This window comes from Bubalus kerabau, chromosome 11, assembly GCF_029407905.1.
Source record: "Bubalus kerabau isolate K-KA32 ecotype Philippines breed swamp buffalo chromosome 11, PCC_UOA_SB_1v2, whole genome shotgun sequence".
Lineage (NCBI taxonomy): Eukaryota > Metazoa > Chordata > Mammalia > Artiodactyla > Bovidae > Bubalus > Bubalus kerabau.
In genome coordinates this window covers 98128980-98145905 of record NC_073634.1, presented here as the reverse complement: position 1 = coordinate 98145905, position 16926 = coordinate 98128980, and the positions used below count along the sequence as shown (strand labels likewise).

General features: G+C 52.9%; 1 protein-coding gene across 3 annotated transcripts in view; it reads right to left on the bottom strand.

Moving 5' to 3' along the window:
- Positions 1-13762, bottom strand: part of NEK6 (NIMA related kinase 6) — an 86518-nt gene extending 72756 nt beyond the window's left edge. For 2 of the 3 annotated variants that reach the window (XM_055541102.1, XM_055541104.1), the window contains exon 1: positions 13630-13762. The gene's annotated coding sequence lies outside the window, so the exon portion shown is untranslated. Of the gene's footprint in view, positions 1-2297; positions 2438-13629 lie in introns of all 3 variants that reach the window. The other variant, XM_055541103.1, reaches the window with a different exon arrangement.
- Positions 13763-16926: the final 3164 nt, after the last annotated feature.

The window sequence follows — 16926 nt, the reverse complement described above, 5'->3', positions numbered from 1 at the left end:
GGGATGAACTCCCTGGGGAGGGTGGCTCTGGGCTGAGGGACTTCCAAAGTGTCCCAACATGGAGAGGTGCTCCCAAGGGTCACAGGTGCCACCAAGATGCCGTCCTTGCCCCACAGTGCCATGAATTACCAATACAAAAACAGCCACCAACTGCTGAATGCCCATTTTGTATATGGGGTCACAAAAACCCCTCCGAGACAGGAACTAAAATTACCCCTTGATTTGCAGTGAGAAAACCGAGGCCCCAGTGGGAAGCGACAAGCCAAGGAGACACGGTGAGCAAGAGGCAGAGGTGTGACTTGCATCCCAGTGTGTCTAACCCACCTTCTCCCGCCTTCTTCTCCGATCCTAAGAGTAGCCCCAGGGCTGGCTGGATCCTGGAGGAGAAGAGATGGAGCTGCAGCTTCAGGACGGCTCCCTGCCAAGAAGGGTGACTTCCCAGAGGCAGGAGCCTGCAAACAGCAGCCGCTGGGGTCCAGCTCCCTGCTCATCCCATGCACACACAGCGGTAGGGGCAGTGTCCCAGCCAGGCAGTGACCCAGCCACCCAGCCGTGCCTGGGACTGTGTGCAGAGCAGTGGTTTGAGGGGTCATCTGGGCTTGGGTTCAAATCTATTTTCAAACCAAGTGGCTTACAGCTTTGTACTGATGGCTTCGTTCTCTGACTCTTTCAGTTATCCTCATCAGGAAAATCGGGGGAGCCTACAATTCTTGCAAAGGTTAACTAAGGCATCACAGATAAAGCAGTTGGTCAGATCGCCAGTCCACAGTAGGTACTGAATACTAAGCATTAGTTAACCTTCCTGAGCCTCCCTCATTCATGTTTTTGGGAGTGGCCAGACAGACGTCCTGAAGCTGCACCCCGCCACCCCCAACCCCCCACCCCCACCCCCTCACCGTGATTCCAGGGCTGGGAACAGCGTGGGTGGCCGGTGGACTCGAGTGCCCAGCCCCCTCTGATCTCCGGGGCACCACCTGCTTGGCGTTGTTCCCGAGGAAGCAGGTCAGCAAACTTATCATTTGATTTCTGACCCTTGTCACTCAGGAAGTTAGAGGGGATGGGTCTGTCAATGCAGGAACATCCGGCAACGACAGAAGGGATTACAGCAGGGAGGGGGGCATTTCCGAGGGGGCCCATGATCACGAAGTGTCCTTCTCGAGAGGCCCAGGGTGAGGAGAGAGGCCAGCAGGCCACCGGACAGCAGTCACATCCGGGGCCAGCGGTCTGCAGAAGGTACCTGCAGCAGAACCTTCCAGTAAGACTGGTCTCAGTCCTGGGCCGAGACCCGACACAGGGACCTTGTTCTTTCTGAAAGGTTACAGTCCTCCCATCAGCGCCAGCTTCATGGGCAAGTGGCCACGTCGTAGCATCTGGCCCTGTCCTCAGCAGGAAGCCCCTTGCTTGGGGTTTCATGCTCTGTATTCACTCTCTTGAAAGCCCACTTTATCTTTGAACTTGCACTTTCTAAGTGAAGCCTGTGGAACAATGCTGCACGTGCTGGGGGTGTGGAGCTTCAGCTTGGAGAGTTGGAGTGGTCCTGCCTTGCCCAGGATCACAGCTGCCTGCTCCCATCCTCCCGCCCCCCAACTCCCAGTAACTTCTGACATTCTCCACTCTTGACAAGGGCCTGGGTGCAGGCACGGTGAGGGGTGCGGTTAGGTGCATCTGCCCGCCGAGCCACAGGGTAGGGCCAGTGGCATCTGCTAGGATCTGTATTCGCCCTGTGAGGGTCCCTGTGCCCAAGGTATCATGGCATTAAACAGCAAATTAAAAACATCACAGCAGGTGGGGAAAGAGACGGAAAAGGGAAGGAAAAAGCTTTCTTCCTACTTTCTGAACAAGGGGACCTACATTTTCATTTTGTACAGGGCCCCCAAATTACATAGCTGGCCCTGCCTTCCATTTGCTTACTGACTCTTGGGGACTTCCCTGGGCCTTGGCAGAGCTAGAAGACACCGCTGCCAGGTCTAAGGCCATCACTGCCTAAGGAGCTTCTTAGAACAAGGCCCCCCACCCCTTACCCACCCTGCCTCCCGGTCTTGTCCTTTGAAGTCCCATCATTAGTCACTTATGGTTGTCTTGTGGACCAGGCTGGGGAGGTGACGATCAACTAGATCGCAGGGCAGGACCGCTGGCAGCACCATCAGGTGGAGAGGGCCAGTCCAGCAAAGGGGCAGGGAGGGTGTGGAGGGAAGAGCTGGCATAGGCAGGCTGCCTCCCAAAGGCAGGGGCATGGGGTTGGCTCTGGGAGGTGGGCAGGGACCCCTCATCTGTAAGGCAAGGACCCCCTGACTCACCTCCTGGGGCTTCTGGAGACTGAAGGGGCTCCCTTGCTGGAGGGGTGTCCTTGGCCAGTCGGTGAGGACAGTGCAGGAAGTGGGAACAGCAGAGGCAAAGACGCTAAAGCAGGACAGTCAGCAGTGACCTCCCCAGATGACTGCAAAGCCAACAGAGAACAAAAACAAGGTGGAGGCCGTATCTGAGCCCCTATCACACACCAGCTCCAGGCTGCAGGGGCCTCGTCCTGGCGTAGATATTTATTCCTGGGGTTTCTATTCCCACTTGACCTCTTACAGACATCCCCTTCCTTTCTACAGTTTGTAAAGTCCAGTTGGTACCGAGCCTGGGGTCAACCAGGCTTTTCTGACACGACTCGTCACTGAGAGAGCGGAATTCACAGAAGCTAAGAGCTCAGACTACACTGTTGAGCCACCCCCAGCTGTGTGCCCTGGGGCAGATCTGACCTACCCTGGGCCTCAGTTTCTCATTTGTAACTTGGGGTTAATAAAAGTCCCATCCTGGAGGGGGTTGCTGTGAAGGGTAAGTGAGGTGATGTGAGCGCAGGACGCAGCACACAGCCAGTGCCATGGCCGTGAAAGCCCAGATCACTCAATGAGAAATCTGAGCATCGCACACGCTTCTCGGGACCGAGCGAGTCTGCTCCCTCCTTCCTAGCATCTGCCACGACTCTGCTCCGAGACTGCTCTCTCCCCCCATTGTCATGTCACATCAGTCCATAAATATTTAAACAACATGTCATCAGATTATTATAACATATGATCTATAGCACTGATGTGCTACAGTTCTGCGCATTTGGGCTTCATTTTCAGAATATCGAGACATAAAATATTTATGTATTTAGCCAACCACGAGATCTCACATTCTGTCTCAGAACGCTGGGTGGTGGCAAGACGCTGAACTGAGACTTCACGTGTGAAGGGGATGCCTTGTTCTCACGTCGGTTCCTGGGGCCTCTGGATTGTTTCTGGTTCATTCCGGGGACGTCACTGTGTGGCCTGTGAATGGTGGCTGGCCAGGTTTATAACAGCAAGCGGAGGGCCGGGACTGAAAAAAAGCCTTATGAGATGGGCCTAGAGTTCAAACCCCTTGAATGCTGTCATGTCCCTTTCTGGATCTTCACAGGTCTGCGCATAGTAGGTGCTCTACAAATGTCCACTGGGATGTAAGTTAATTCACCTGCTGCCCACAGCACCGCCCGATGGGCTGGCACCCAGCAGGGATTCAGTTATAACTGCTCCCCTGTTTCATTCCCCACCCCCTGCAAGTGCCCAGCATCAGGCTTGGCCTACAGTAGAATCCACTGAATGTTGCTGGATGAACAGCAATTGAAGGAATAAATGCGTGACCAGATAAATCACTTAATTAGCTAATAAATGAATGAGGGATAATGACTCCCTGTCTGCTGGTCCGAATTATACTGTGTAAGACCCACCTCCTGAGAAATAAAAGCTCTCCAGTAACCCGTAGTGGGTAGGCAAAGGGGTTTTTCTGGGTAATTAAAGATCTCGATTGCTAACATTAGCACATCACAGTGACCATATGTCCCGGAATTTTCAGCGCTGTGCAGTTTCAAAGATGCCACCCCCTAAGCCATGCGAGCATCCAGGAACTTCTCACACACCATCAACCAAACACCTTCTTCCAAACTGCCTCTTTGGTCCCCAAATGTCACTAAAATGCTTTCACAGACCACTGCCATCTTGGGTGTTTGGAAACAGCGGTCATGTGTCCAACCTATAGACGATTGACGCCTGATGTCCCAGGAGATCACAAAAATATTCGCAAATGACAGTTGTTGGCTTAGAGTACAAGCATTTTCTCTGTGTGTTCTCCAAACGTCACGCTGTCACCATCGAGAACGGGCAGGCCCCACCTTTGTCCCCAGCCTCTGGCACAAAAACCCAGTCCTCATTTCCTCTTGGGTTGGCTGAAGAGGTTGGCATTTAAAACAAACACAAAAGGCCACTAAAATTCCTGGGGGAGACGAACAAAGGAAATGCACACATACTGAGTCAGGCACTCCAAGTCCACGCTTGAGATCGCGGTGTAACTAAATCCAGCTAGACTTGGCTGGACCCGCCAAACACATGGGGTGGGCTTCCAGTCTGTCTGCCCTGTGGTGCCCAGTGATCCTGCCATCGGGGCACCCACCCTGGTGGCCCACCAAGGCCACACCAAGCTAGGGAACTGTCTCCTTTTTCAACCCAGGGTTCTTTGCTTTCTGGACGGGGGCAGAATCGGGGCTCCTGTTCCTTTGCTGCACACCAAATGTCTGTGCCCAAGGTGCTTGGGAGAGTTAATCTCTACCCCTTCCCCAAGCAGCCCCCAAAAGGTATGTCTTCTAAAAAAGTAAGTGTGCCTGACAGAAAACACAGCTTTAAGACATGGTATGGTGCCCACCCAATCCTACCCAATGCCCCTCCTCTACAGACTATCTGCAGAATTGGAGCCACCTCTGCAGAAAAGGGGCAGAGGAAGGAGAACAGCCCCCCCACAACTCTGGGCAGGAACCCCTGTGTTTAGGTTCCTCCTTTTTGGAATAATCCAAGGATGAGTCTTTCTGTAAGAAACCTCTGCACAGGGAGGCCCTGTCACACACAACTCAGCCCTTTGCTGCCCACTGGAAGGAATGAAGAGGGGTCCCTAAAGCCAGTCAACTTTGCCACTAGCTCGGTAACTCTATATAAACATTCTTTTTTTTTGGCTGTGTGGGCTCTTCCTTGCGGTACACAAGCTCTCAAGTTGTGGGCTCTCGAGTAGGGGTGTGGGGGCTTAGCTGCCCCATGGCATAAGATCCCACAGAGCCAGGGATCGAACCCATGCCCCCTGCATAGGAAGGCAGATTCTTAAGCTCTGCACCACAAGGGAAGTCCCTAAACATTCTTCGAGGATTCTGCCACTCACACACTTAAAACTCTCCGTGCATTAACAAAAGTTAATTGAGCATCTGCTACTGCTGGGCGCAGTGCCGGACACTGAGGTGCAGCTGCGGCCCACAGACCAAGTCGCACCCGTACAGCGTCACGGTCCATTCTGGGAGGCAGATAAGAAACATGGTGCCAGGGGCGGGTAGGGGCCTTGAAATAAAGCCAGTCCAGGGAATGGGGAGCCATGGACGTGGGATTCATCCTGATAGGGTGGGATGGTGGGTCTCCTTGGAGAAGTGACTTTTTCAGTGCCTGCTGAAGACCAGGAGCAAGTCATGGGAATATTAGGAGGACGAGGGTTTCATGAAGCCAGGACAGCAAGTGCAAAGGCCCTGAGGTAGGAGTTCACTTGGCATGTTTGAGGAAGAGTAGGGAGGCTGTATGGCTGGGGCAGAGTGAATGAGGGGGACATTGGTGAAGAGTAAGGCTGCAGAAGTAGCAGGGACCCCCCTGCTCTTGCAATGAAGACCAAACCTCACAGATGCCGGGGGACTTGGCTCCAGGGGACCTCCTCTCCTACTATTTGCCTCTTGGTTCATACTCTTCCTTCTAGCTGCCCAGAGACCCTCTCCAATGCCCTGGGCCTGGCCAGTAACTCACAGCCCACACAACGGGCACTTCCAGACGGCAGCCTTCAGACCAGGCCACACGACACAGGCTTCTCGCAACACAAAGGCTGATGGTGATTAGAACCACGTAGCCTGGATTCTCTGTTTCTTTGTCCATCAGATGGGCATAACGGTACCTGAGTCACAGAACCGCAGGAGGATGAAGTGAGTTAATCCACATAAAGGGTTACAACAGAATGTAACATGTAGTGAGTGTCTGGGACAAAGGCTCTATTGAAGGACTTACAGGCTGAGGAAGTGGCAGGAAGTTCCTGGCTTTGCACAGCCTGGGGTCTGCCCACAACCCTGGACCCCAGTCAGGCTCCCAGCTCCCCGTCCCACGGCCCCACCCTCAGTTTTACCCGCCCTTTATCTCAGCCTCCTCAGGCCTCCAGGCCTCGACATCCTGCTGGCAAACCTCATGTCTCCCTCAAGGCTGGGGAGCCCCTCCCTCCTGGAAGCTCCCCTCCGCCCATTTCCCCAGATAGTGAGTCCCAAAGGGTGCCTGCTGCAAACTGTTCACAAGCACCCACAGTGGGGTCATGACGCAACTTCTGTCCCTACCAGGTGGCGAGAGGCCCAGGGGTGGGGCTGTTAGAGGGTCTCGATGCCAGCTCCCAGGGTTAACACTTGACCCAGAATGTCAGGACGTATTTCTTCAGTGAATGAGTGGACAGATGACCACACAGCAGCCAGCAAGGGCGTATCTGGCTAACAAAATGGAGTCCACTCAACCCACACAACAGTGAGCGGTCTGTTTCCGTATCGAACTTTTCACCCTAGCCTGGGCCCAGGTGCCATGACCAGAGCCGTGGCCTGAAAGCTTAGAGAGTGATCTGATTTCAGCCACAGAACCACCACAGCCTATGTGGGAGACCTTAGGCTGGTTGTAGCCTCTCTCTGGGCCTCATTCTCCCCATCTGTAAAATGAGAGGCTTTTAAGCTTTTACTTTTAAGCATCAGAAACTTTCCTTATAAAAATGTTTTTCCACATAAAATTAACCATTTGAAAATTAAAACTTAAGGGGCATTTAGTACATTTCTAATGTTGTGTAACCACAATCTCTCCCTAACTCCAAAATACCTTCATCACCCCAAAAGGAAATCCAGTATCCATTAAGCAGTTTCTCCCCATTCTTCCTGGCCCCCCATACCACCAATCTGCTTTCTGTCTCTAAGGATTTATAGATTCTGAATATTTCATATAAGAACCTTCTCTTATTAAAATGATGCCTGAGCAAAACCTCCTTATATCAAACAGGTAAGACGAGTCGGGTTGCCCCCTCCCCCTTCAGGGAGGTGATGTCCCTCATCCTTAGTGGCCTCTCAGGGGAAGCTCTGATCCCAGGACCTTCCTTTTCAGAATTCTAATCCTAAACTTGGATTTCTAAGGCAAATCATCCCAAACAGTGCCCCAGAATCAAGAGCCTGGCTCCTGGTGTTACTGGCCTATTTGCCAGATGAGAAAGTAGAGGCTGGGCCCATGTGAAGCCCTAGCCTGAGGCGACTGCTGGGGAGGGACGGGATTCAGAGATCTCCAGAGCCCGCTGAGGCCCTTCCCTCACCACAAACACCATGGCAGGGTCTTGGATGTGAAGAGCTGGACAAAGGAACACAGAAGCCACCTCAGGAAGGTGGCCAGTCCCGAGGGACAAAATCTCTCCTCTCAGAGAAGACAATCCAGCTTGAGGGAACTCCAGGGGCTTAAATGAAGTGAAGTGAAAATCACTCAGTCATGTCGACTCTTTGTGACCCCATGGACTGTAGAGTCCATGGAATTCTCCAGGCAGAATACTGGAGTGGGTAGCCTTTCCCTTCTCCAGGGGATCTTCCCAACCCAGGGTTCGAACCCAGGTCTCCTGCATTGAGGGCAGATTCTTTACCAGCTGAACCACAAGGGAAGCTTAAGAGAGGGCGCCAAACATGCAGACTCCCTCAGCCCTCGCTGCGCAGACCCTCTGTGAGGACCCTGCTGGCAGAGAGGGCCACCTGCCCACTTCCAGCCGAGAACAACCGGTCCCGGCCCAGGTCTACGACAGCTGCTCTGTCCGCACAGACCTCTGACGGGGCTGACACTGTGTAAATAATCAACAAAACATATGCCTCGCGTAATAACACACCGAGGCTGACACAGCTCTCCGGGCCTCCCAAGACCCTCCAACTCCAAGAGGACACAGCAAAAACTTGTAAGGTTCACTTTCCTCGCCATGGTGCGACAGCGGAGGGGTGGTAGGTAGACAAGAAAGCAAAATACCGATTTCAAAACATTTCCCTGAGATGCCCAGGGCCACCCTGACCTTTAAATCCTGTGTCTTTCCAAATTGTCACTGTCTCCCCCATGATCTATTTTGAGGGTCAGGGTCAGAGAAAAGTGCTTCATCGGCACCTGGAGGGGCCCCCCTGACAACCTCCCTTTCAGCCTTGTTTCAGGCCTCAAGATACAGGGGCACTGAAAATGTTTCTGACAAAGAGATGACCTTCCCGTCCCTGTGACCCTGGGCAGGTCCTTGGTAATTAAATAGTTCCTAGTCTCTCATTAAACACTTACGAGATGTTACCCACATGCCGTGCATATTGTACACATTATTTTAGTTCTTCCCTCACATTTTATGCGGTCATAACACCATCCCTGTTTTTCGGATGAGGAAACTGAGGCCCCCCAGAGGTGACTGACTTCACAAGTGGCAGGTCTGAGCCTCCCACCTTACTTATTGGGTGCCAAAGCTCACATGTGCAATGTGATTGTGAGTGAGTGCCCTCCTCTCCCTGGGCCTCAGTTTCTGTTCTGTAAAATGGGCACACAGGTCTTCTCTGGATGGCAAGCCTACTGAATTCCTCATGTGCAGCCTAAACTGATCAGAGCCAAAGGTGGTTTATAAAGTAACAGTGTGCCCTGGCAGGGCTTCCCTTGTGGCTCAGCTGGTAAAGAATCTGCCTGCAATGCGGGAGACCTGGGTTTGATCCCTGGGTTGGGACGATCCCCTGGAGAAGGGAAAGGCTACCCACTCCAGTATTCTGGCCTGGAGAATTCCATGGACTCTACAGTCCATGGGGTCGCAAAGAGTCAGACACGACTGAGGCAGGTCTCTTCCCAACAATCCCCAGTATCCAAGACTTTGAGGACAACCAGGAACCAGAGGGGGACTAAACACTAGTGGCCTCAACTTCAACTCAGGGGCCTCGAGAAGTTCTCCTTAAATGAGCACTGTCCCTTCCCCCAGCCCAGTTCTGAAGTGTGAGGGTTAAACAACTCCAAGGAAACACAGGGTCTGCAGGCTCTCAATGGCCGCCTCCCTCCCCCTTCCCTTGTCGAATTCCTTCACACTCTATGGAATTCCTACATAAAGCCCCTTTTTCTTTTCTGTGAGGTCACCATCACGCAGATGTCTAAGAAAAAGACCGGCTCCACGCGGATCAAGGCCGTTGGAACTGAATGCCTTTCAGATCCCAGCTGGCCACCTTTCAATTCGTCAGGCGCGTCACTCGCCCCCCACCACACCCCCCACACAGAGCCAGCTACTGCGCCAAGTCGGTTTGGGGTGCAGTGATCCTGCAGCAGACGCCAAGAAGGCGTGGCTCGGAGACCTGGCCTTTGCCACCAGACCACCAGAGAAGCGGTCTGTGGAAAAATCCAGAACTGGAGACAACAGCAGAGGTTGTGTATGAGGGTCTGTTTCCACACAAGCAAGTCTTGTTAGAGGGACAGATGTCAAAACGCTAGATCACTCTGCAAGTCCAAGTTCCCAAATTGAACGTCACAGGAAATTACACCACCAACAGATCTCCCCCAGTGTCAGCTTCTGTCTGGATGTCAAGTCAGAGGAGGCCACTGCCTTAATTCAGTTTGGGCCAAAGGAAGGGACTGTATGGATGTCACCCAGATCAGGCAGGGATGGATGAAGCCATTGGCCTGATTTTTTCCTCTTTAAACTAACATTTTCCCAAAGACTATCTTGTCACTACCCAAGAGTCAGAAGTGAGAAAATGGCCAAGTACCAAAAAGCCACTGAGGGTCTTTGGCCAAGGTGGGCCATCCATCGCCCTGCTCATTTCAAACCAATTTCACAAACACTCAGACAACTCCTCATTCCACGAGCACCCTCTCCCCAGAGCTCCAAGTTCTGACCACCATCCGAAGAGATGGCCAAGGCAAGGCCTGTGGCATGGGCAAAACCGCTTCCTAAGAATGACATCAGCAAAAAAAAAAAAAAAAAAGAGAGAGAGAGAGATAAAAATGTAGAAAGAAGGACTATTTTTACCTCCCTAAATCACAGGCCAGACGGGAGAGAAATCCACCATGCCAGAAATGTGGCTGGGCCTTCGCACAAGATCTATTATTTCACACCTTAAATTAACGCATCTCAAGGCAATTTGCAAATGTTCATCAATTTGCAGAACACACTCAGAAGGGAGAGAGATACCTTTTCTTTTTAGTACCAAAGGACATGCACAGGGGCACCCTACATCCCAAACCACACAGATCTTCGCACACAGCATTCCATTCTAGTACAGTGTCATATAAACCGTGATGTAAATTGGAAATGAACTGGGAAAAGAGACAGGCAAGGGACTGAAATGGCAAGTGACAAGAAGCCTACGTAGAAATGATGCTGTTGTCGGATATTCAGAATTGAGAGTCAGGTCCCACAGAGGTAACTCGCCATCACCAGGGGTCAGCATGCCAGGCTCTTCCTGAGGGCAGTGTCCTAGCTTGCTTCCTCCCCACACAAGACTGGAGGTGCCAACCCATATTTAATCTCGGATGACTCACCAGGGCCCTCCACTCTCCACCCTCCAGCTTGCTGGCTTGGTCCGACCCAAGAAGGGGAAGGGAATACTCTTCTCTTTTTGACAATTGTTTTGACACTTCCCTTCTGAAACCAATTTTTGGCACTTCGAGAGGAAAGAAGAAATGTGAACTGTGGCCCCTTCTATCTGATAGCGCTGGCCCTGGGCGTTGGTCACCTGCACCAGAGGGGCCGGAGGGGAGGAGCAAGGATGGCAGTGGCCTCAGGAAGACCTCTCCCAGGAGTCTGGAGCCCAGCAAGCAACCACAGAAGGACAAAGGCAGACAGACCTGGTTTAAAGTTAAGAACCTCAACTCTGCAATCAGAGATGTGGGTTTGGATCCTGACTTTGCCATTTGCCAGTCAATGACTTTGCCCACGTTACTTATCTTCCTCTCTGTAGGATCAGAATAACAACCCCAAACCTTTACACTGCGCCAGGCACGTGGTACACAGCCACTGTGACTTTCTAGGTTCAGTGAGAAGATGAAGGGCTCTGCTCAGTCAAGCTTGGGTTCAAATTCAAGGTCAACAGCATATCAGCATGGAATCTTCTGTAAGCTGTTTAATCTCTCTGTGCCCTAGTGCCCTCATCTGTAAAATAGGCATCATTGATTGTTCCCATTTCATGGTGTTGGTGAGTGGACTGAATGAAATAAGGCACTTAAGCTTTTAGGCCCATGCTCAGCACATAAAATACCCTTAATAAACGGTGGCCATTAGCCACAGTGCATAACTTTCATAAAATTATGCACAGCATTTCATCACTGAGCCTCAGTTTTCTCATCTGTAAAATGGAGATAATAACCCCTACCTCGCAGTGAATACTAAGTGTATATACATTAAAGCACTCAGTACCTGGTCCAGTGGAAACAGGATGGGCTTGAAGTCAGGCAGGGGACAGGATTCTGCCTCTACCTCCTCTCTGTGGTCCCAGGACATGGCTTGAGCTCTCAGAGCCTTAATTTCCTTGTGCATTAAAGCCAGAATTGTGCTCCACAGCCTAACTTTTGGAAGGATTATGGTGCCCAGAACAGTGTCCAGCACACAGTGGGTGCTTCATAAATGTGACTCCCCTTCCCCTGCTTTCTTGTTCGAAACGTCCAGAAGTGCCATTTGGCAAAGCCAGGAGCTCCGTTTCTTCAAACCTGAGTGGCCCTCTACCCATACCAACCTGGGCTGCTGCTTAAGTCTGAGACTTTATTTTGTGGAGGTAGAAACTACTTTTTAGTCATTTCCGAAGTAGACGGGACGGCAGAGGCTGACAAACCACAGGGACCATTTTAAATCCTGGGCCTTTCTTCTGGGAAGTTAGGCAAGAACCTTCCCAAATGTTTGCCCGTGGGGCTCTCTGCCAGCGAGTGACTCATCCACAGCTCCCCACAGGCATATTTTATTTGGGGGTGGGGGATCAGGGGAGGGCCTGGCCTTGCTGGGGGAAGGGGAGGCCGCTTTTCCAGCACACCCAGAGGTGGGTTTTGTTTTTCATTTTTTAGAACAAAAAAGAAAAAGAATGTGGGTCGTTTTTGTTTCCTTCCAGGTTTTGTTTGCTAAAAGAAGACGTCCAAAGTTCACTCGGTAAGCTGCAGCGTGGGGAACAGGCGCTTTCGGCCGGCTCTGCATCCCTTTCAATGAAATTCTTCTTCCATTAACGCCACGGCTTTTAAATGCGCCTCCAAAGTTCGCCTGCGCACACACTGAGCTCCTAAGACGACATGTTCCCCTCAGAAAGGCAAGCCGAATTTTGACATTCCAGAGGAACTAGGGAGCTCCAGTTTTTAGTTTGCCTTAAAGCAGTTAAGACTTTCGACTGCAGAGATTTCCAACATTTATAAAGCACACACAGAAAACCTGTCAATCAAAACTTCAAGGACAGACCTCAGAAGACTGTGTCCCAAGCCTGCTATGATCAATTTGTCACCATCTGAGGGGCTCCCTCCTGGAGCCCAGGCTCCATACAAATAAATTAGATGAAGATCTATCTACTTAGCAAGGCAGGCAGAGAGAGACCCCCACATACACAGACAAGTATCCCGGGACCCCTGGTCTCCCCACTGGTCTCCCCAGAGTCAGCTGCACCCCAGGCCTGGGGAAAGGGTTAAAATGCACCAGGGCCAGAGAGGAGAGAGAAGCCGGGGACCCAGAACAGTATTTAGGAAAATTGAACACAAGTCCTCCAGTGCCAGGCCAAGAGGCTCCAGCTCCGTCTGGAGCCCCATGGAGGGTCCTGCTAGTGGCCCTGCCCAGGCCGGGCTGGGCTGTGACATCTGACCCCTTCCTCTTATTCACCAGAGATGGCCCAGCACCCACTGGGTGCCCAGGCCAGGCATACTTCTCTCCATGCGTTCCCTGGCATGGGAGCCGGCGGCAGGCACATCAGGGTAGTAGGCCTGGTGGGCGCAAAGGGGGCCCTCGGCCTCTACAGTAAACATACACACTCCTGTACACAAGTTACACCCTCACATCCACATATGTACGCTTTTGTCCTCAAAGGCTCATAAACACGCACACAAATCACTTGCGAACACTCACACGTGTGCGCGCACGCACATACCCCCCAGAATCCACACATTCTCGGTCACAAAAATGAGATCTCATATGAAGCGCCTGGCACATAGTAAACACTCAATAAATGCGTTAAGTGGGAGCCGGGCCCACTTCCCCCGCACTCACTCACACCAAACCCCACGACCCCGACGCTCCGTGGTGCACACGCACCAACTCGGCCACAGGCACGCGCACACTCCCGCGAGCACACCCGGAGTGGCACAGGGACACGCCGCCCACGCGCGCTCGGACGCACGGCCTGGGACACACTCAAGACTCGCACGCTCACGCTCGCCCCGACCTCCCGCGTGCACACCCGCTCGCTCTCCCCCGCGGAGCCTCGGGCGCGCGTGCGGGCACGCGCACCTCCCTCGGCCCGTGTGGGTGACGGCCCCGCGGCCCGGCCCCCGCCCCTTCCCCGGCCCGATCCGGCTGGGCCCCGGGCCCCAGGCCACTCACCGGCTCGCGGGCGGGCTCGGCTGCCGGCGGGAGGACCGGCGCGCGGACCGGCGGGCGGCCGGCGGGAGCGGTGGGTCCCACACGAGTTGGTAACGCCGCGGCCGCACGCTCGTCCGTTGGGTTCCGCCGCCTCCTGCGCGGGCCCGCGCGCGCGCTCCCGCCCCTCCCCGCCGCGGGACCGCGCCGCCCCCTGTGCTCGTGCGCGCTGCCGCCACGCAGGCTTGGGGGCGCGCCGGGCGGCGCCCTCTCCACGGCCGGGGTAGCCTAGGAACCCCTCCCCATTTCAAAGCTGGGGAAACTGAGGCCGAGACTCTCACTGTGAGTCGGGCCCAGCGTCTCCCCTTCTTCTCAGACTCTAGACACTTAGGGTTAGGGTTCGTAGTCAGTCAGCTCCGTGGACCCTCCCATGCATCTTTGGGTACCCACCACTTAACATTGCTCAGTCACAGCCCTGGTCCTATTGAAACTGGCTAATCAACAAGCACTTATTTCACGCCTGCTGAACGCGGGCACTGAAGGAGGCTCCAAGGGTATCTCCATGTGGTGAAAATGCCGCTCTCTGCCCTCAGAGGGCCAAGGTCCCCTCATCTGTAGATCCCCACTTCTGTGGACCCCCCAAACCAGTAAAGGTCAGTGTGCAAAGTTTTCTGGAAGAAGTGAGACGCTATTAATGAATGCCTAACACCCACTCTGAGGAGACAAGAGTCCGCATGGGGGCCCAAGGGCAGCAGCTCAGTTCCCTGCTTCGCTTCCTTGGAGGACCCCACCCCACAAAGTTGGCCTGAACAGTTCCTGTTTCCACACTCTGGGCTTTTCCTCCACATGCAAAACTGTGCTATGTCCCCCAGGAGGGCAGGAACCAAGGCCTGATACTGGCTGCCTGCCAGCTGCCCAGCTTGGTCGCTGTGCTGGGCACCAGGGGATGCCCACTGGGCCTGTTTGCCCAGTGAGCAAGCAGGTTTCACCTGGCTGGAATCTCTGACAACAACTGAACACCCACTGTGCGCTGGACTGAGGGCTGCACACTTCGCCAGCCTGGTGCTCTTCAATCCCACAGCCATTATTTGAAGGAGGCTTTGTGCTGCTTTTGTGCCCATTTTACAGATGGGGTAAATGAGGCCTGGAACTGAAGCTTACGTGTGTGTGTCTAGTTGTGTCCGACTCTGTGACCCCATGGCCTGTAGCCCACCAGGCTCTTCTATCCATGGGATTCTCCAAGCAAGAATACTGGAGTGGGTTGCCTCTTCCTACTCTAGGAGATTTTCCTCACCCAGGGATCAAACCTATGCTTCTTGTGTCTTCTGCATTGGCAGGTGGTTTCTCTGGCACTGAGCCACCTGGGAAATCAGAACTGAAGCTGAGAGAAGCAAATTCCCTTGTCCATAGTCACCCAGCTGATAAGTGGTTGAGCTGGAAACTGGACTGTAGACGGTCTGAGTCCAGTGTCTGCGTGCCCAATCTAGCAGCATACCTTGGTGCTGCTGATACTAGAAGGGACAGCAGTCAGTCGGTCCAGAGGAACCAGCCCTTCCACAAGCCGACAGCAATAAATGGATCATTCTACAGATTGGTTAGCGTTAGCTGGGGATCTGTCTACAGCCTTACCTCACATGATATACTTCACAATAAGTGTCAGGTCGATTAAGGAGTTAAATATAAAAAATAAATGTTGCATAAAACAGTAGAAAGTATTAGAAGTTCTGAGACAATATGCTATGCTATGCTATGCTAAGTCACTTCAGTCGTGTCCGACTCTGTGTGACCCCATAGACGGTAGCCCATCAGGCTCCCCCGTCCCTGGGATTCTCCAGGCAAGAACACTGGAGCGGGTCTGAGACAATATAGGGCAGTCTTACTAGTAGGTGGGTGATATTGGCTATATTTGTGCAGCAAATATTCATTCATTCACAACACATATCGCCCAGTGCCTTCTATGGGTTAGATGCTATTCTAGGCACTGGGATACTGTGATAAAGAAAATATAACCCGGACTGTCATGGGGCTTCAATCTAGGGGTGAAGGGTAGGGAAGAAAGGAAAGTGTCTGGCATGGAAAGGAAAATAGGTTTGGTGGAAAAAATAAAGCAGGGAAGGGGGAGGAGAGCCCCCCAGGGGTGCTTTCTCATAGAGAGTACTGGGAGAAGGCCTCTCTGATGAGGTGACATTTGAATGGAGGTTTGTATGAGGGAGTGAGGAAAACGGTCCTCTGTGTAGGACAGTCCCCATGTTCCAAGGACCATGCTAGTCAGCTACAGAGCAAGACCCTGAAATTCCTCTTTGAAGGAAACTGAGAGCAGCACCAGACCTCTGAGAAAAGAAGCTCTGAGGGGACTTCCCTGGTGGTCCAGTGGTCAAGAATCCACCTTTCAATGCTGGGGACACAGATTTGATCTCTGGTCAGGGAACTGAGATCCTGCATGCAGCTGAGTCCAGGCACAGAAACTACGGAGCCCAGACACCACAAGTGAGGATCCCATGGGCTGCAGCCAAGACCAGATGCAGTAAAAAAAAAAGTCTTATTAAAGAGAAAAAGAAGCACTCCACACGTATCTGTGTAAGAATCTACCATTTGTAAAGTCTGTTCCCATCCTCACAGAGCCCCTGTAACAGATACTCCCAATGTCCTCATTTGCCAGTTAGGAAGCTGAGGCTCAGAGAGGTCAAGACATGGGCCGGAGGTCACACAGCCAGCCGCCAGCAGCAGAGACAGGTCTGGCTGCAGCCAGCTGTTGGCTGCGGCTGAGTGTTAGGGGACTGAAGAAGTCCTTCACTGTCTTCCCTCCCTCTGGGCATATCTTTCAGGAACAGGAGGGGCTGGGGCCTCGCTGTAGGCTTCCAGAGATAGGAGGGTGCAGCAGCAGGACTTGGGGGCGTGGAGGGGAATCATCTCCACCCGGTTTTCCTGGCCTTCCTCTTCCTCACCTCCTACTTCCTTCCCTGTGGCCTGGACCCAGCCCCTGGTGACATGCTGGGGGGGAAATCAGGTTAAGCTCTGCCCAGAGACCCTGCAAATGCCCTGCCTCAGCCTCACTACCCCAGACACGGCAGAGATTGGTAGAGAGAAAGGGTACAGTGCAACCGGAGCCCCACTCGACTTTTGTTTTTAATGCAAAGGATTTTTCTGCGAGTCCCTAGATGAGTCACCGTGAAGAGGTGCTTTGCAAAACGACTCCCAGAATTAGAATCAACGTCTCCCCACACACGGTGCCTGACACTTCCTCCCACAGCATTTGTGAATCCGGCTCTCTGTTCACCCTCAAGGGTTTCAGGATTAAGCCCGTGTCGTTTCATTATCTCT